Source organism: Misgurnus anguillicaudatus, chromosome 19 (assembly GCF_027580225.2).
Source record: "Misgurnus anguillicaudatus chromosome 19, ASM2758022v2, whole genome shotgun sequence".
NCBI lineage: Eukaryota > Metazoa > Chordata > Actinopteri > Cypriniformes > Cobitidae > Misgurnus > Misgurnus anguillicaudatus.
Window position 1 is genome coordinate 12,901,680 of NC_073355.2, and position 20,562 is coordinate 12,922,241.

Genomic DNA, 20,562 nt, shown 5'->3' on the forward strand with positions numbered 1-20,562 from the left:
GGTGGCCCTGTCATGCCAAGGTTAACATGGCTTCCAGTAGCTAAAGCAAAAGCAATGAAAAGAAATGAACAATTTGCATTGTCCTTTGCCTGTGATCCGTCAAAGCACACAGATTTATGTTAAACATGTAAAAAGTCTGATTGTCATGATATGTCCGCTTAAAATCACATAAGTTACAAAAAGCAATCATAAACGTAGCTTAGACACTCCTTTTTCATCCACGCGAGGAAAAATATCACAGGGGCTGTTAAACTTGGTATTAAGATGTGTTTTCGTCGATCAGATCACAAGTGGACGAGAGAGAGACATTACGTTTACACTTGGTGTTTAAATCTGTCTCTTTTTGTCCATTTTCGACAGCTTCTCTCCAGATTACTGAGGAGATGGTCTGTGGACCAGTTCCTCTCCTGTCATTTAATCATGAGCTGGAGTAATCACAGGTTTAAATGGACGCGAAACTAATATGTCAGAGTCCAATATGCTTATGTTTTAAGTAAACGTTACATGTCCGTGTATATGTAAGAGCTTCCTCTGATATTGGTGAAATAAGATCGCACAACTTTCACATGCTTGTAAAATGAAACGAAAGACGCGCAGATCAGCGGCGTTTTATCAATGAAAGGCTAAAAATAGCGCTGTCACCGTGTGTTTGTGCTACGTTAGAGGTCAGAAAAGATGAAAAGCATTTATCTCAGTACCTCAGATTACATAAATGGGCGGAGAGACGGCGTGTGGCTGTTCGAACCACATGCGTGTTTACACTAACTGCATAATATGCTATAGTTAGCCAAAGAACTATAAAACTTCAAGTTTACAACATAGACTGTATAGATGTAAACGAATATGCTGAATTACCTGTGGTGAAAATAGAAAGTAGCAACTTCATTGTCCAGAGGCTCATCTTGGAAAACTAACTCCAATATCATGACTTTGGTCTTGATGTTTTCCCGTCCCGTTGTCGTTTAAAATCCCCATTTCGCTTCCTTGGCGACTTGTTTTAATGTCCTCGAGAATATGTCTTCAACAGGCTTTCAAATCAAAGCATTAGATCGCAGGTTTATCACGGCGTGCGGCCGAAGGATTCAGTCTACGCAGGTCGCAGGCTGCATACGTCACCAAGCCTGGTTTATTTAAATTAACTGAGCATTACATTCGCAAGTCATAAGCATATTACATCAATTTACAATTAACTAAGAATAATTGTCAGCTTTATAATTGTTAATATTCTGAAATAAGTCTGTCTTGATGACATACCGCCTACACATGCAACCTCCGTGCAACCAGCGTGAGTGTAGTCTGAAAGCGCGAAAGGCGGAGCTTGAATTTCAGGAATGTCCCTCGTCGGCGAATGTATTTCAAAGATGGAGGCACAACATGGATTCAGCCAGAGAGCGACTCGATCGTATGTATTTTAAATAGCAGATTCTACACTTACGAGAATACTTTGATTAGTGGGGTGGGCGTAATTACACATGAATGAGCACATACTTTTGAAAGAAAACATGGGTTTTTGCTAAGAATTAACTAAAAGTAGTACACAGTGGAGCTTTAAGATAAATTATAAGACGTTTGTAATAATGTTCCTAAGTGCAATTCTTAAATATTTACTTAAGAATATATTTTTTAAAGAGAAAAAATGACAAGCTATGAAATTAATTATTCTATCCTTTTCATGAATACCGGTACACTTGAGTCCATTACTTCGCGATCATAAACCTGATATATAACCCAGTCATTTTTAGAGTGAATTAACTTATAAAACATCTTACATTTTGAGATTTAAGTCAACTGTGAGGTTATCTTAAAATTAAGATGTTATTTTTTTTGAGAATTTGAATTAAGTTTTTTCTTAAGAACATCCAGGTAAAAAATAGTACTTCCTGGAAGCTTTTTTGAGAGTACAAAATATTTGTAACTTTTTTCTTAAGTTTGAATTTAACAGGTTAAAGAGCACCTATGGTCCGATTCACAATTTTACATTACCTTTGGTGTGTAAGTGTGTATTATGTCTCAACTCTTAATTTACCTTCTCCACAGGTCAAAACAACATCCACTTCCAGCTCAAAGTGTTGCTTATCATTTTGTCCATTGGATTATTTATATATTTTGCACGTCAGTATTATTTTTATTGTCATGAAGGATCAACGAAGGTCAACATTTTTACAACAGTAAAAAAGAAGCCTCTGGAAAATGACACAATCCTACTGATATGGCTGTGGCCATTTGGAAGAAAGTTTGACTTGAATTCCTGCAGTGCCAAATTTAACATAGACGGCTGTCATTTAACTGACGACAAAGAACTCTACAGCAAGGCCCATGGAGTGCTGATAAATCACAGAGACATTAAGAACGACCTCTCAAATTTACCCCCAGAACCAAGGCCCTTCTTTCAGAAATGGATATGGATGCACTTTGAGTCCCCACTAAACACAAGGAGACTTAATGGTCTGAACAACCTGTTTAATGTGACGCTAAATTACCGGCGAGATGCTGATATTGCCATTCGTGAGCAAATGATGCTTAAAACCGAAGATAAAGAGGATAAGATATTCCCTGGAGTTCTGGAGAAAAAGGACAAGTTAGTTTGTTGGATTGTGAGCAATTGGAATGATGCATTTAAACGGGTAAAATACTATAATGAACTGAAAAAACACATTAACATTCATGCGGTTGGGCGGCATTTTGGAAAATCTGTAAATGATGACGAATACAAAGAACTATTGACAAGTTGTAAGTTTTATTTATCATTTGAGAACACGGACGTTCATTATGACTATATTACAGAAAAGATGTACAATCCACTTAATCTGGGATCAGTTCCAGTGGCTCTTGGCCCTCCAAGATACATATATGAAAGATTTGTGCCAAAAGATGCTTTTATCCATGTGGACGATTTCTCCAGCCCGCAAGAACTGGCTAAATATCTGCTGACACTGGACAAGAATGTTGAAGAGTACAAAAAGTATTTTAATTGGAGAAAAAAACTTTGAAGTGAAACTTGTCGATTATCCAGAACAACATGCGTGCCGTGCCTGTGAGTACATACGTATGAAGAAGGACTATCAAGTTTTTGTAAATCTTAACAACTGGTATTGGGATCCCATAAACATGGACAACTAAATGCCTTTGCTAACACTGCTAATAAAAATGGACCTTTTGACAGATTGTTAAGAGGTTTATATTTTGAATATTGAATATTGAAAGCGATTTAAAGTCTGATGCACTAAAACCAATCACTGGTAATTTCTTTTGGATAAAATAGCACAATAGCGTATTCGGCCAAACAACAAAAGTTCGCAGAGGCGAACAAATGTGATGATTTATTATAGATAAACAGCTTTTTGTAAGAATAAATAATATTTTGTTAAAGTTTCCCATATAAACTCCAGCAGTGTAGATTTAACACTAGCTACGTTTACATGGACACATTTTGCCTCCATCGGATTAAAATCTTTCCGATTAATAAATCCTATCATAGCGTTTACATGAACACTTAATAATGTGATCGGATTGATCAGAGACATTACGTTTACACGATTTACATCAGATTTGATCATTTGACATGCGCACATTGCACAAATATAGTTTCACGCTGTTTCAAGATTTGCTTTGTGCCTCACTGATTATAAAGCAGCAGCAAAAACACCCATTCACGTGTGCCCAAAAAGCGTATTTTACCTCACGCTGTGCTGCAGGGACCGTTCGCGAGAGCGAGTCCAAACACACGCGTTTGTGGATCAGAGAATAAATCATGGACTGACCGGACAACGCTGTCTTGTATCACTTTATGGGAATTGCAAGGATAATAGGAACAAGATTAACAAGACAATCACTTCTTGTGACTTCCTTCAACAAAACAAACTCAAGTTATTTGCGTCACATGTCATTATGGCAATTGTACGTCATTGCACGTGTGCATATGCTCCACACTCCCGTCCTGTAGGTGGCGGAAATGCACCTTTCAGTGGGTTTGCCAAGCGCCATTAAAAAAAAGAAAAGATGGCACATGCGCAGAGCATCCCAGTTTCAGTTATCCATCCGATCAAGTGTATACATGTCATTTTGAGCGGATTACAAACGGTATAAACCACCCCTTACAAGCGGATTAGATTTTTAATCAGATTGGCACTTTTTAGTCCGATTGAGGTGTTTACGTGGAGCATTTTTATTCAGATTGATCATTTAAACGGATTACAAATGTCCATGTAAACGCAGCTACTGGTGATTTTGCTCTGAAGGGAAGTTTCCTGGACAGGGTTTAGATTAATCCAGGACTAGGTTTTTACAAACAAACCTTAAAAAAACAATACTGGTGTTGATCTTGAGACAAACCAATGCACTTAATTGTGTTAAGATGCGTCAGTACAAGGTGTTTTTTGCAGCTCAAACATTTTAATCTGGGACTAGGATGAGCCCTGTCCAGGAAACCGCCCCTTTTTGTTTATTATGTTTATCTTTTTCGATTGCACTGCACACTATTGTTACTTTTTTTGTTATGGTGTGTTAATCTATATAGTGTGAGTACTTTATGTACGGGGTTATAATTCGCACTGAATGTATTATTTTATTTATTTTACATAGGAGGACAAAGCCCAGCATTTTCAGGTCATATTGAAATATGTTATATTTGTTATAAAGTTGTATAACATTATCTTGAGTCTTGACACTGTTAATTATTTCCACAGTTTTGTACTGCATACTTTTCCCCACTTATAAAAATTCAACATAAATAAATATAAATAACTCATACATTGTTTCTGAATATCAAGGTCTAAACGTTTTTATTTTTCATTATGTCATAATTTCAATAAATAAAATAAATTGCTTTATATTTTCAACCCAGCAAAAAGAAATGAGCCCAGCCCACTGGGTTGTAGTTGTTGGGTCAAATATAAACATTTTCATGGGTTTATTTTAGTGCTGGGCCTAGATTAATCAAGATTAATCAAAATAAAAGTACTTTTGAGTTTATGCTGTGTGTAATTATTATGTATATATAAATACACACACATTCATGTATGTATTTACATTTACATTTGTATATATATGTGCGTGTGTGTGTGTGTGTATATATTCTATATTTTATATATAAATAAAAAATTATATAAATAAAACATTTCTTAAATGTATATATGTATGTGTGTGTGTTTAAATATACATCATATATTATGCAAAAAATAACTTTTATTTTGTATGAGATTAATCTAGATTCATCTATGTCCAGCACAAGTTTATTTCAACCCAGCTGCTGGGCTCATCACTTTTTGACCCAACGCTGGGTTAAAAATAACCCTGAATTTTTGAGGGTGTGGGTAAATTAACCTTAAAAGTAGTAATATTCCCTTTTTGACCAAATGGTTTGAAATAACCCAGTGTATTTGTGTGTACTGTGTAGGTGTCGCTGTTGCCACGTTCGCCTGAAACAGTTGTTAATGTGAAGATTTTTGTAACACATCTTCTAACTTTATTGACATTTAAGTGACCTGCAGCATGAAGTAATGACAGCTTGGTTTTGCAAGTAAATTCAACCTACTAGTTTAAGATTTACATGTGATAAATTGACATAACTTATATAAACCAGTTGAAATTGTTTAAAGGGGACATTTCACAAGACTTTTTTAAGACGTAAAATAAATCTTTGGTGTTCCCATAGTACGTATATGAAGTTCTAGCTTAAAATATCATAGATTATTTATAATAGCATGTTAAAATTGATATTTTGTGGGTGTGTGCACAAATGTGTCATTTTGGGTGTGTCCTTTTAAATGCAAATGAGCTGATTGCTGCACTAAATGACTGTGGTTGGATAGTGCAGATTAAGGGGCGGTATTATCCAGTGGCGGCTCGTGACTGCTCTTCCGATGATGTGCTAATTCAAAAGAAGTGTTCGGATTGTCACGTGTGTGGTTCCCTTTTCCAAAATATGTGTCATGCGTGTAGAGAGATCCTGTGTGCATCACGTGTTTTGTCAAAATAAGTGCCTGCTGGAGACGTGTCAAAACCGTTTATGATAAAAGAGACGCTCACATTACCTAAATACACGCAAGACACTCCCTTAACAGTAAACTCTGATTACGCATGAGATTGTGCGAGTATCTGGCACACGCGAGCGTCTCCTTTCAAGTTCAAGGCAGCAGGCACTTATTTTGGCATGACACGTGATGCACACATGATCTCTCAAAGCGCAGAACACATATCTTGAAATGACGAACCACACACGACAAGCTACATACATCTTGTGACGAACTTCGCATCGTGCGCATCAAAAAAAGAAGTCACCAGCCGCCACTGGTATTATCCCCTTCTGACATCACGAGGGAGCCAAATTTCAATTACCTATTTTTTCACATGCTTGCAGAGAATGGTTATATTATAAAATATAATGTTATCTAAATACAAATTGTGATGTTGATTTTTTAAATTAAAAATAAGCTTCAGTTCATGTTCTCTGAACAATAAACAATGTTTAACACATGATTTTTTTATTTTTGCATACATCTGTTAATCAACCTCAGTACTGACTACCTGTGGACCTGGTTATGGTATATATGGGAGAAAGTGTAAAGGTATGAGCAAAAACATAACACTAACATATATAAACATGTTTACATATCTCTCTAAGATGTAGCCTATAGTAGCCATTTTAGAAGCTATTTGTTGTTTTACCAACTGCTTTTTCCCCAAGAGCTTTGAGAGATGAGCAGTTTGTGCAGTTGCTGAGATAGTTCTGTGTCTTTCATTGCTGTAGATGAAGGTGAGTGTGAAGATGAAGATCAAATCTGTGTAGCTACTTCTGTCAATGTCATAAAGTATTTAATTTATTTACACAGGACACTTCAAAGAAATGCCAAGGTAAGACAGCTTAATATAATATAGACTGATGTGTTACATGAAATCATGCAAAGATAACATCTGAGACTCACTGTTGTTCATTTCAGACATCAATGAATGTTTGGAGGACAGCATTGATTGTGGTCCTCATGGAATCTGTAAAAATACTGTAGGAATATTGAACATGCATATGTGAAACTGGCTACATTGCTAACAATAATGCAGAGACATTTATTTACGGACAAGGAGTTCAGTGTATTGGTAAGTATAATATCACAGGCTAGATAGTTTGCCTGATTTGTTTGCTTGTACAGGCTGAGATCAGGACAAACTAACTTCACTGATACCAGTACAGACATCTATGAAAGACAATCCATTACAACTGCAATGTGCAAAGTTTTGTCATAAAGAAAGATGTCACACGACACATTCTCTGAATGACAAGAAAAATTGTTGTTGTCAAGTCAAGTCAAGGTCCTTGTATATTAAGTGTTTAGTCAAGTTTATTGTTAAGTGTTTTCCAGTTTAGTGTTTAAGTGTAGTTTAGTGTCTTGCCCTGTTTAGTGTTCACTCCTGTTTAAGATATCCTGTTTATGTTGTTTGCCCCCTCGTGGGTTTTGTTTTCTGTTTTGTAATATAATAAAAGTCTTTTGTTGAGATACTGCTGTCTGCTTTTGGGTTCCTCCAACACATCATAACAGAATGCACAAGCCAATTATGAACCCAGCAGACAGCATGTCTTTTCCTGCCAGGCAGCAGTTGTCTGACCACGAGCTGTGGTGGTAGTCAACTGCCGCCGATATGAAGATGGGCAAGGCTCCTTTTCCTTCGCAGGGTGATGAGTCCCTGAAACAGTAGGCCCAGGCTCTGGAGTCAAGAAGGTTCTTTTTGCCGGAGAATCTCCTAAACTCTTACCTTATCGCGGGCCTTTGTCGGAACGGGAGGGGTTGATTCGCCGCCCATTCCATGAAGTAGTGGACCGGTTGTGTCAGGAGGAGCTTCAGGCTTCCACCAGGGCATCACCGCCTGCCCCACTGCCTTCTATCTCAGAGGGTCGCATCGTGGGAGTTGTGACGCAGGGGGATACAGCTCTCACTACGACAGTTCCTGAGAGCCCAGCCAAGCCTATCAGCCTCCATGGAAAACGTGAGAGGAGGGTTTCATGGGAGTCGCCATCCTAGGGGTCCTTTTCGGAGCCTGCTGCTCCCACCACAGTTCTCCCCTCACCTGCCACGGCGTCTGCACCACGCCCGAGAAAGAAGACGAGGAGGAGGAGGGGGTTGACTTCACAACCTGCGCAGCCTCTGCCACAGCCGGAGCAGCCTGTCATGGTCCCTGTCTCGTCCCCGCTGCCGGCCGCAGCGCCCCCTGTCTTGGCTCCTGTCTCGTCCCCGCTGCCGGCCGCAGCGCCCCCTGTTTACCGGCCCCATCTGCTGCTTCCTCCAGTGCACCATCATCCTGTTCAACTGCCCAGTCCCCTGCCACTGTCTCTATGTCCTCCTTGAACTCTCTCCCCTACCCTGTGAGTCCTGGCTCACCCTCGTCTGCTTCCTTGTCTGCCCCTGTCATGCCCTGGAACCCTGCCTTGCCTCCATTTGTGCCCCCAGTCATTCCTGCCTGTACCCTGCCTCCGTTTACTCCTCCCGGAACTGTTCCTCCTTATCCTTCCCCCACCAAACCTGCTGCCTCCAAGAACCCTACCAAGCCCGCCCGGACTCCTCGTCCCAAGCCCTCTACTACCCCTGAACCTAAGACTCCTTCCCCACCTAGTCCCACCCAGCCTGGACCGCCTCTTGTGAACTTTTTTGTTCCCCCGCCCCCACTCCCTTGTTTCTTGTTTTTATTATGTCACCCCAACCCCTTTGTATTGCATTCTTGTCTGCCATTGATTTTATTTGTCATGTTTTCTTGGTGTATGTCTGTCCGTCAGTCTGTCATGTCCGTGTCTAGTGTTCCCCTTGGGAGCGTCTGGAAGCCGCTCCTTAAGGGGGGGGGGGGGGGGGTTCTGTCATGATTCTGCCATCTTGTCCTTTGTTTAATCTAGTCTTGTGGCAGGATCATGACAGACCCATGTTTTGTGTGGGATCACGTGGTCTCGGTATTGGTTTTACTAGACCACGTGTTCTCGGTGTCTTGTCACTTTTACCCCGCTCCCTTGTCATCCTCATCCTTATTGTTTAAACCATGTCACCTGTTGTCCTCATTAGTTCTCCCCTATTTAAGGTCCTTGTGTTTGTCACTCTGTGCTTGTTCGTTTGTTTCCATACCTGTAAGCAAACTGTCAAGTCTAGGTCTTTGTATATTAAGTGTTTAGTCAAGTTTATTGTTAAGCGTTTTCCAGTTTAGTGTCTTGCCCTGTTTAATGTTCACTCCTGTTTAAGTTATCCTGTTTATGTTGTTTTGCCCCCTCGTGGGTCTTGTTTTCTGTTTTGTAATATAATAAGTCTTTTGTTGAGAGAATGCTGTCTGCTTTTGGGTTCCTCCAACACATCATAACAACCTTACTGTAAAAATTACTCCACTACAAGTTACAAGTCACCAATTTAAATACAACTTGAGTAAAAGTCTTAAAGTAACCTAATTTAAAAGTACTTATGTATTGTACTCGTACTGAATGTTGGCTCAAAGATGCAGTAAAAAACAAGAACATTTTACTTCCTAATATAGAAAAGAAATCAAACACCTCAAAATTTTCACATGGAAGAACAAACACAGATTAAACATAGTCATAGTCTTTTGACTAAAATTTAATTTAGTTTTAGTCATATTTAAGTCATCTGAATTGATTTAGTTTTAGTCTAGTTTTAGACAACTAAATGCCATGAGATTTTAGTCTATGAAATCTACATCAAATTTAATTTAAACACATTTAATTTTAGTCTGGTGTCATTGTGTACTTGAATGTTCCATGCTGACAAATATGTAACTGTTGTGATATAAATCTTCTAGGCCTATCCGAAAAAAGTTATAATCTTAATATTTCAAAAATTCCAGTATTGGAGTCCAGTATGTTGTTTCAGTTAATATACAGTAACAGAAATATGATATGCATATTAACGTGAAGTTGTTCATTTGAAAGATTAATTGAAAACACGTGTAACAACATAGAACGGTAACACTTTACAATAAGGTTCATTCGTTAACATGAACTCATAATGAACTGCACTTATACAGCATTTATTCATCTTTGTTAATGTTAATTTCAACAATTAATAATACTTTATTAAAATCTTGTTAATGTTAATGAACTATGAACTAACATGAACAAACAATTAACAAATGTATTTCTATAACATAACAAAGATTAATAAATACTGTAACAAGTGTATTGCTCATGGTTTGTTCATGTTAGTTAAAACATGAACTTATATTAAAGTTCGATCGGTCTGCACAGCGCTGGATGATCTCGAACCAAGCTTGCCGCAAAAGCCCTGAAAAATGAAGCCAAAAAGTCTCGATCGCCCCCCAGTGACTGGTCCCAGTATAGGTCATAAACCCCGCCTCCCCATGTTATTCAGTGGGACTTGAGACCAACAAAAATTTTTTTATTACACTTCAATTATCTTTTTTCCGAAGCTTGTTTCTGTCATTCACTGTAGTTTTTATCACGATGATGTACATTCAAATATTTGTTTTTAAAATAGGTTTGTGTTTAGTTAGTTATTTAATGATATAAAAACAGTGGTGTCACGTCATGATTGACAGCTGTGATATCGTGTGATATGCGCATTCTACGAGAGCGAGGGCGGGGTTTTGATTTCGCGGCTTCACTTCCTGCTCACTACTGCGCATGACTGGTCCCAAAATCGCTACATACGCGTATGTTTTCATGTTTTTTATTAGGTTTGTTCGAGTTTATGCACCACTGTAAGAACCAACAGGTGGATGACATCAAAGTACCGTGAGAGCGATTCCAGAAATCATACGGATAAGTCTGATTTCGTGTTGCTCTCGCGGTATTGTGATGTCAATCTCCTGTCGATTCTTGTGGTTCCGCATGAACTCGAACAAGTATACTACGTCATATGTCACATGATAACGTCAACATGGCGGATGCTGTCCATACTTAACGCGCACGTTAAGTAGGTACCCAGTGAAATTCAGTACCTACACAGTAAGTATGCGATTTCGGATTCAGCCAATAGGTGTGTTCGACTTCATGCGGCGCTGCGCAGACCGACCGATCGGCGGCTGACTTGAAGCAGTGCATGCCGGTGAGTAATTTTGTCCGACTTGAGCTAGCACTGAAGGCACGTGACTGTGTCATATGGTTTTAAAGTACCGCAAGAGCGTTTCGAGGGTAGCAGGGGCACGTTCAATCTCACACCGGTGCACAACGTTTTGCTACGGTTTCCGGGTTGAACAACATGTTTCCTGGAAACGGTGTGCAACGGAATGCAACAGGTTTTAGAAGCGTTTTCTCTTGTTTGGTGGGTGTGTCAGAAATGTCGGCCGAATCAGCGGCAAGATGTATGAAACCACGCGGTAGTAAAGAGACAGCTTGCTCAATGGGTTCAAGTTGCAATGTTGTCTTTCATTCTGGACAGCAAGGTCAGTGACTGTAACATTGAGGGTCTTTTTCAGTATTAAACACACATTTATAACGATTTCATCAGTCCTCAGAAACATTTAAAAAAGAACACAAAGAATGGCCTCTCAGCTACCGTAGTTGCAACGCTTACGTCATCACAACAGGGCGTTCAACGCATCACCGTTTCTGTTTAATAAACGTTGTGCAACGTTGCACAACGTTGCACAAGGTTTATTAAACAGAAACGGCGATGTGTTGAACGCCCTGTTGTGATGACGCACGAGTTGTCAGACCGTGAGAATGATGTGTCGGCAGCCAGAAAATAAATATGCCTATAATGGCTAAAGATGATCTCCATCCATCATTTTACCTCCGAATGCATCGCTAGCTGAAACAGTAGCACAACTCAACACGTACTGGCGTTAAACTTTAAAATAAATACATACTATGCAAAACGACAAAGTAATTAATCAGAATACTAAACATACTTAATACAAAATGTACTCCTGTTCACGCTCGCCGTTTCTGCAAGATTCGGTGGGTGATTCAGATTTCTCTCGGCACAGCTATTAGAAGACTTACAATTGTCAGACAGGTTGCTCACGTCACCAAGCTCAGTTTGACTCTGCGCAGTACGCTCGACCCCCCGGAAGTGTGAGCTTCTAATTGGCTTCACTTGTCTCCGTTGAATCCAACGGGGTCGCTGTGTCCATTTCTTTTACTGTCTATGGGGGGACCGAATTGTTCATGACCCCTGCTAGCTCAGCCGGTGCAGCTTCTCTAGAGCGGCTGCCCGGAGTTGTGATGACGTGCTTTACGTGATTGGTCGCCTCATTGATGACAACGATCATGCGCGTTTCAAGTTTAATCCAACCTTTTGTTCCACTAATAAACATTATGGGGCGGTTTCCCGGACAGGGATTAGACTAGTCCTAGACTTAAACACTTTTAAGAGCTCTCCAAACTGAAAACATCTTGCACTGACATATCTTAAAATACATCAGTGCCCTTTGTTTTATCTCAAAATGCACACAGGTAATGTTTTTAGTAAGGCATGTTTGTTAAAACTAGTTATATTTCCTAATTAAACAAAGGCCTAATCCTGGATTAAGCTAATCCTGATCCGGGAAACCACCCCTATAAATTTATGTTTTAAAACAGGAAGAAACACTTTAATATGCTTAATTCAAGTATTATATTAGACACATTTTAAAACTTCAGTGCATGTATGATAAGCCTAGTAATACGTAAATATTTAAAATTCATCAATAACTGATATCAGGTTAACACAGATAAAATCATAGTTAAGTCTTTCTTTATTAAGCCCATTACTGAGTGTATTTGTGTTTGTGAGTTTGTGAGTTTTGTTGTTGTCTGAGGTGGAGTTTCAAAGTTGGTGATGTGGACGCCAGTCATCAGAATGGTTGATTTTCAAGTTCATAGTTCTAATCTGTACCTGACAGAGTTCCTTTAAGGACACAGACATGGTTGCTGCAAAAAATAAATAAATAAAGGACAAACGATCATTTCCCTACGTTATATAAGGCATGTTTACGTATAATAATGAGGCAAAAAACAGTTAGTTTGCATAATGATTCATGACTGCAATGGCAGAACTAGCGGGGTCAAGATTTTTTTTCTTTAAGCCCCACGAAAATCACGTGAGATATATCACCAAACATGATAACAAACCCAATACATAGTGGCTAAATAAGTCAACTGCCAGCAATCTATGCTTTAAATTCACTTCACAAACGTGAATAGCGTAAAGAAAAATCTAGCAGCCTCAGAAACAATACATTAGACTTTAGCACTACCATTACTTCGAGATAAAACTGTTATACATAATATAAAAACTATTATTATATAATTCATATAACTGAAACATAAATAACCAGTGTTTTGAGGACATTTACCTCAGTGGACGTGTTGCGTAGACGCAGAGCCGGACAGTTACGGAGTACATTTACTTGAGTACAGTACTTAAGTACAATTTTGAGGGATCTGTACTTTACTCGAGTATTATTTTTGGGGAGTACTCATGACTTTACTCAAGTATATTTGTGAGGCAAATATTGTACTCTTTACTCCACTACATTTCTATCCACAACCGTGAGTACTCGTTACTTCTTATAAAAAAAGAAAAAAAGAAAAATCTCAGAAACCCTCGAATTGTTGTTTCCCTTTTCTCAAACGTGATTGGATTGTGCAGGCGCCAGTGATTGGGACAGCCTATCAGCTATCACCTTCAGCTTACCGCAAAAGTCCCAATAGTCAGATAGATAAGAGAAGAAACCATGGACGAAACAATGGATGAAGACACAGCAGACTATTTTAATTTTCTAAACAAGTTAATGATAGTTTTCGCTTTAAATGTTTGCTGTGTTTACCAAAACAGAGCTTCATCACCGCTTACAAAAATTCTACCCCTTGAGAGGGGCAGGGATCACTGGTGATCCCGGATTATTGTTGTTCAAAATTCATTACTCTTCAAAACATCACACTCTTACTTGGTCTGGACAAACTCAGCATCACAAGACAGGTTTAAGACTCCAGCTTCGACATTTGACTACTGTTTGTTATTAAACTGGTTTGCAGTGACATTCATTTCTTAATTTATGCCAGGAGTGCAAAATAATTCACCTGAAACGTTAGTTTTTTTAATAGAAATCATTAAACATTTATTCTCGTCTTCTCCGGTTTATTGGTATTCAAATACATAAAATATACAGAATCCGCCTGGGCTATTAGTACATTGGTGCGCATATTTGGAGAAATAATGATTAATTATCACATGTTAGTAAAATATTTAGTCTTACAGAATAAGATTTCTATTTGTTTTCCACTGAATTATGCGATCTGAAGAGCTCAAAGAGCGAACGGAGTGAGATGTGTGTCTCCTCTTCCTGATTCATGTCAGATTTGACCTCAGAGCTCTATCATTTGCTGTACAGCTGTCAATCATCTCACATGGTTCAATGTGCACTGTGGCAGTAGTAATGCAAAATTTAAAAATGTACTCTTGTACTCCTGATACTCAAGTACTTTTAAAAACAAGTACTTTTTACTTTTACTTGAGTATACATCTGACTGCTGTACTTTTACTTGTACTTGAGTAAAATTTAGCAAGGGGTAACTGTACTCTTACTCAAGTAATGAACCTGTGTACTCTGTCCGCCTCTGCGTAGACGTCACGTTGGGCACGCGATCTATTTCAACCTCACTCAGACCGTCACCACGGTCTTATGCTGAATGACGCCATTCTTCCGCCTATCCTCGAGACCTAATATCAACAATGTCAGGTGACTGACCCTAGGTTGGCTATATAACATCCGGATGAACCAACCACTTCCTCTTGCCTTTCTCGCCTCATCTGAGACCAAAGCGGTAGAGCGCATTTTTTGAATCTATTTACAGGAGAAGACTAAACGTTTCAATCCGTCACGTTTTTTTCGTGCAGGTGCTTTATGTCCCTGAGAATTGCTAGGGTTTTCTTCTCATTTATCTATCTCGGCGCGTTGTTGGAACGCTAGTCGGTGAGTATTTCTCCTTTTATAGTTTGTTTTTCAGGTGCTCTGTCTTACGTCAGCTGTTCACAGAGATGTATAAAGTACTAGGGACCCAGACTTGAGTAAAAGTACAAGTGCTCTATCAAAAAAGTGACTTGAGTAGAAGTTAAGGTGCTCTTTAAGCACAGCACTTAAGTGGAAGTACTAAAGTATTAAACATTTTTTGTACTTAAGTATTGCAAGTAGTTTATTTTAAAATATACTACACAAGTACTGAAAGTAAAAGTACAAGTATTGTGTAATGTAGTTATTAAAGAAAACAGTCAAAAGTTTGAATATAATATTTTTTATATTTCAAATGTTTAAGCTAAAGGACACTCACAATTCCTTTGGCTTTAGCAGGAGTACAAGGACAGGAATGTTCAGATTAATTCAGATTAATTTAACTGATATGGCGATAGAAAATTCAGTATTAATGAAATATTAGTCGATATAATGGTAAAGGTGCAAGGTGTTTCAATGTATTTAGGTTTCCTTCTTTTGCCCACACTCGCCCTTTCTTGCGCATTCTCTCTCTCTCACGCAAACTCTGTCTCTCTCGCGCACGTTTGCTCTCTCTTCGCTTCACGTTTTGTCCACAACCGCAGCTCATATTTGTGAGTGAGAGGGAGGGAGGGGTCCGCCCTTCACTATCTCTGATTGGTTTAGACCACGATTTGTGTGTGTGTGTGTTTCTAACGTCCGGCAGTGATAATGTGGGTTTGGAATGATTCGTAAAATTTTTATAACGAGAGTAACGAGTAACTATGCAGCACATAAAAAATTTATCGGAGTAAAAGTATTAAACTCGTTGAAAATATGTACTGAAGTAAAAGTGGAAGTAGGAGAAAAAAATAATACTTCAGTAGAGTACAGATACTGCCTTTTAGTACTTAAGTACAGTAGTGAAGTAGTTCTACTTCGTTACTATACATCTTTGGCTGTTCACAGCAGACAGTTGTTTTTCCATTACAGTTTACTGCGTGTACGCACGTAGAATGATGGATATATAATTTTCATAAGACCATATGATTTTCTAGCAGTTTTGTTCGCAAACTCAGTTTTGAATTTATTACGAGCGGTGATTCGTCACAATCAATATTGTAATGGTACACGGTTAATTATATTGTTTAACTAATACCAAGTAGTTTATTTTTCAAAATTACAGTTTATAAATAGATAAATAAAATAAAGTGTTTTTTCTGCCAACCTAAGAGCTCTGTTCGCAGACTTAAAAGGTGATTTAATGAAGGGTGATTCGTCACAATCTATTTGTTAATGGCATGTTATTTGTGTTTGTTAACTAAATGCCAGACAGTTTATTTTGAGATTTTGTTTATCTTCAATCAGAAAAAATACTGTGATTTGTTACAGCTAATTGTTGCTGTCTCTTTCATATCTTAGACTGTTATCATATTAAGTGAACTCTGACTTTTTATTATGAGTCACTCAAAATGTAGATTTTGTCAATCGGTTATGCACCCACGGGATGGGCACCGGGAATGCCCCTCCTGTTTGGGTATGCAGCATTTATTAGATGACATTGAAAGCCCATGTGCAGCTGCAAAGGAGCTTTCCTTACAAGAAAGAATACAGAGAGCAAGACATTCAACTGGTGGCAGTAAAGTGATTCCCAGCGGGTCTTCTCAAAAGCATAAGAGGCCTGATGAGCCCACTGTATCCTCATACTCTGACACGCCTCAGGATAAAAGGGAGAGTGCTGCGGCAACTCAAGAGCCCAAAGATGACACACAATTACATATTTTGGCAGCATTACGTGACTTAGCTAGTAAGCTTGAAACGCGTAGTTCTCCAGTAAGCACACAACCATCTGTACTAACTGTTGCACCCTCTCTCAGAGATGATTTAACATCATATCAGGAAGAGAGGGAGGATTCTATGGATGCTGTATCACTCCATGCTAATAATTTTTTGTATGGTAGTAGTGAGGGGGATGCTGAAGAAAATGAAGAAGAGGAGTCTAAGTCAGACGTGTCAATAGGGAATCCTCAGTCTTATATTCTTTCACACATCTTAAGCGCAGCAAGGATACTGGGCCTTGATACTCAGGAAGAAGCTGCTGCAGCCCCAGCCCCCACACAAGGTGTATGGACAGGCATTTCTCGTACACAGCCTCCTGTGTCTATTCCTGTGGCTGATGATTATTCCCAGATGCTAAGGAAAGCCTGGAATAATTAAATGGCTGCACCCCAGTTTAACGCAGGCTGTAGACGGTTTGCTAAATTAAATTACCCCGCTGAGAGTGGTATGGGAAACATGCCTCCAGTGGAGGGAGAGATTGCAACATTAACAGCTCTGGGACCAGACAAAGTTACAGACAATCCCCGTTGTCCTGGTAAAGAATGTCAAAAGACTGATCGATTAATGAGCCAAGCGTATAATGCAGCTACCCGGGCCGCTCGATTAGGAAATGCTTTGGCAATAGTGTTGGCTGCCTTGAGGAAAGTTGTCAATACAGAAGAGCGTGATGTCATGAACCTAATTGACACAGCACTTATCACACATTCGCAGCTTACCAGGGATATTGGAGCATCTATGTCTTCAGCAATTTTAGCCAGAAGACAGATTTGGTTAGCTCAACAGATTTGCCTGAGACTATTAGGAGAGAACTGACTAGTATGCCAGTGGTTCCAGGATGGGTATTTCACACTGAGTCCCAGTCCTTACTGGATACTGCTGACCAGGCAAGACGCAGAAGAGAATCAGTTCAGCAAACGTTTGGTGGACCTACTAGATATGGCCATAGAGCTGCTCATTTCTTTCAGCCCTCACGCTTTCCTCATTCAGAGCCTTGGGGGCATGACAGAAGACGGACTAGGGGTTACCAGTCCCATGACAGGGGAACTAGACCGTTTTACCAAACTCCCCAAATGGACCAGTCCCACACTCCAGGTAGGGGAGGACCTCTTAAAAGGTGACCTACCAGGGGTTTCAAACCCAGAGGAGGCCATGCATAGCAGTCTTGGAGTCGCCAGAGAATGCTCCCAACTATGCCTGTACAGTTGGTAGAAAGTAACATCAGATCCTTGGGTTCTAGATACCATCAGGAAAGGATACAGGATACAATTCCGGCGACGTCCTCCTACCTTTTCAGGGGTTCACATGACTATAGTCAGAGACCCAGCCCAGGCAGAAATCTTGACCAACGAGATCATGGTCTTACTACAGATCAAAGCAATTGTACAGATAAACACCAACAAACAGCTAACTGGGTTCTATTCGAAATATTTCCTAGTACCCAAGAACGATGGCGGGCTTCGACCCATTCTGGACTTACGACAACTGAACAAATTCATAAAGGTATTACCCTTCAAAATGCTGACTACAGTACAAATTCTGGAATCCATAGAACTGGGAGAATGGTTCACTTCCATAGATCTAAAAGATGCATATTTCCAGATACCCATCTGTCAGGATCATCACCCGTTTCTTCGCTTTGCCTTTCAAGATCGGGTTTATCAGTTCAGGGTCCTCCCATTTGGCCTGTCTCTGTCTCCAAGGGTCTTCAACAGGGTGGTCTCAACAGCCCTTCGTCCTCTTCAGTGTGCAGGTTTGAAAATTTTGTCATACCTGGATGACTGGCTAATTTGTGCTCCTTCCTGCAGTCAAGTTATGAAGGACACAGAAATAGTTCTTCAACATGTCCAATCTCTTGGCTTCAAAGTGAACTGGGAAAAGAGCAATCTAATTCCCAGACAACAGACAGTGTTTGTGGGAATTTCGCTAGATTCCAGACTGATGACTGCATCGTTATCACCCCAGAGGGTGGTACAATTGTTACGTCTAGCCCAGTCATTTCGCCTGAACAAGAAAATAAAGTTAATACAATTTCAGCGATTGTTGGGTATGATAGCAGCAGCAGCAGTGGTGATTCCACTCGGCCTTCTCAAAGCACGTCCTCTACAGTGGTGGCTGAACAGTTTTCAATTACATCCCAAATTGCACAGACATGTAAGAATAAAGGTCACACGGAAGTGTATCCAAATGTTACGTCCTTGGAACAGCAATGCGTTGCTATCACAAGGGGTTCCCTTAGGCAACATCCCAGCGAGGCGGTCTGTGATAACAACGGATGCCTCTCTATCGGGATGGGGAGCAGTGTGGGAAGGCAGGTCCATCAGGGGTCTCTGGGAATCCCCTTGGACCTTAGAGCACATCAATGTGTTGGAACTCAGGGCAGTGCATCTCTCCCTGCGAGCTTTTCTCCCGTTATTACAGAACAAACATGTCTTGATAAGAACAGACAACATGTCTGCAGTGTACCACATCAATCACCAAGGCGGCACAAGATCAGCACGATGCCTCCAGGTGGCAAAGGAACTACTTTCCTGGGCATTTCCGAAACTCCAGTCACTCAGGGCAGTATATATTCCGGGAGTAGCAAACAAAGCTGGAGACTTGTTATCCCGAACCGGACCTCTCCCAGGGGAATGGCGTCTCCATCCCGAAGTGGTGAGGCTCATATGGGGTCAGTTCGGTGTGCCGAAGATCGACCTGTTCGCGACTGCCGAGACAACCCATTGAAATCTATGGTACTCCTTGAACAACCAGGGGGATCCCCTGGGGATAGATGCACTATCTCAAGAATGGCCGGAAGGGTTGTTGTACTATTTTCCTCCCTTACCTCTGATTTCGCTGGTGCTCAGGAGGATAGCATTGGGCCATCACAAAGTCTTACTTGTAGCCCCGAGGTGGCCAAAGAAGCATTGGTTTCCGGCCCTTGTACATCTGATCCAAGGTCACCCTTGGCAGTTACCGAAGAGAGCCGATCTCCTCTCCCAAGCGGAAGGCCAGATTTGGCACCCCAGACCAGAGATATTACAACTATGGGTATGGCCCTTACTAAGTCCCTCTCTAAAGACTTAGATGAAGCTGTGTTAAGGACAATAAATAGTTCTAAAGCACCCTTTACATGGAGTAATTACTCTAGCAAGTGGTGAATATTCTCAGCATGGTGTCAAGACCATCAACTAAATTCAGCCGATTGTGACACAAAGTATGGATCTACGGTTTGTGCAAACATTACTGAGCTCCGGAAAATCAGTCAATACCATAAAGGTTTACATTGCAGCTATTTCCCACTTCCACACGTTAATAGATGGTGTAAGTGTTGGTAAACACCCCTTGGTATCTCGATTCCTTAAGGGGGCACCATCGTTTAAACCCTGGGAGATTTATGAGATCTCCTACTTGGGACCTTACCATTGTTTTACATTCTCTGACCAAAGCACCTTTTGAGCCTTTGGAAGAAACTGATCTTAAGTTGTTGACATGGAAGACCGTTTTCCTCCTGGCGATATGTTCAGCCAAGAGAGTTGGTGAATTGCATTCCTTATCAGTAAGTGAAGACTGCTTGAGATGGAAGGCAGAAAGAACAGGGGTTTTTCTTTGGCCAAACCCATCATTCCTACCCAAGGTTCTTAAGCCTAGTACAGTAAATCAGGTAATTGAGCTTGATGCTTTCCAACCTGACCCTCTTTGTTCAGGTACAGGGTTAGAAAATGATACCTTATGTCCTGTTAGAGCGTTGCACACATACATTGAGCGCACTCGATCATTGCGGCACGCACACACACAACTATTTGTATGCTTTGACAAGAAGTGTACAGGTAAGCCTGTGTCTAAGCAACG

General features: G+C 40.1%; 1 protein-coding gene across 6 annotated transcripts in view; it reads left to right on the forward strand.

Moving 5' to 3' along the window:
* Positions 1–20,562, forward strand: part of adgre5a (adhesion G protein-coupled receptor E5a) — a 201,719-nt gene that overhangs the window by 97,460 nt on the left and 83,697 nt on the right. The gene's annotated exons all lie outside the window — the stretch shown is intronic.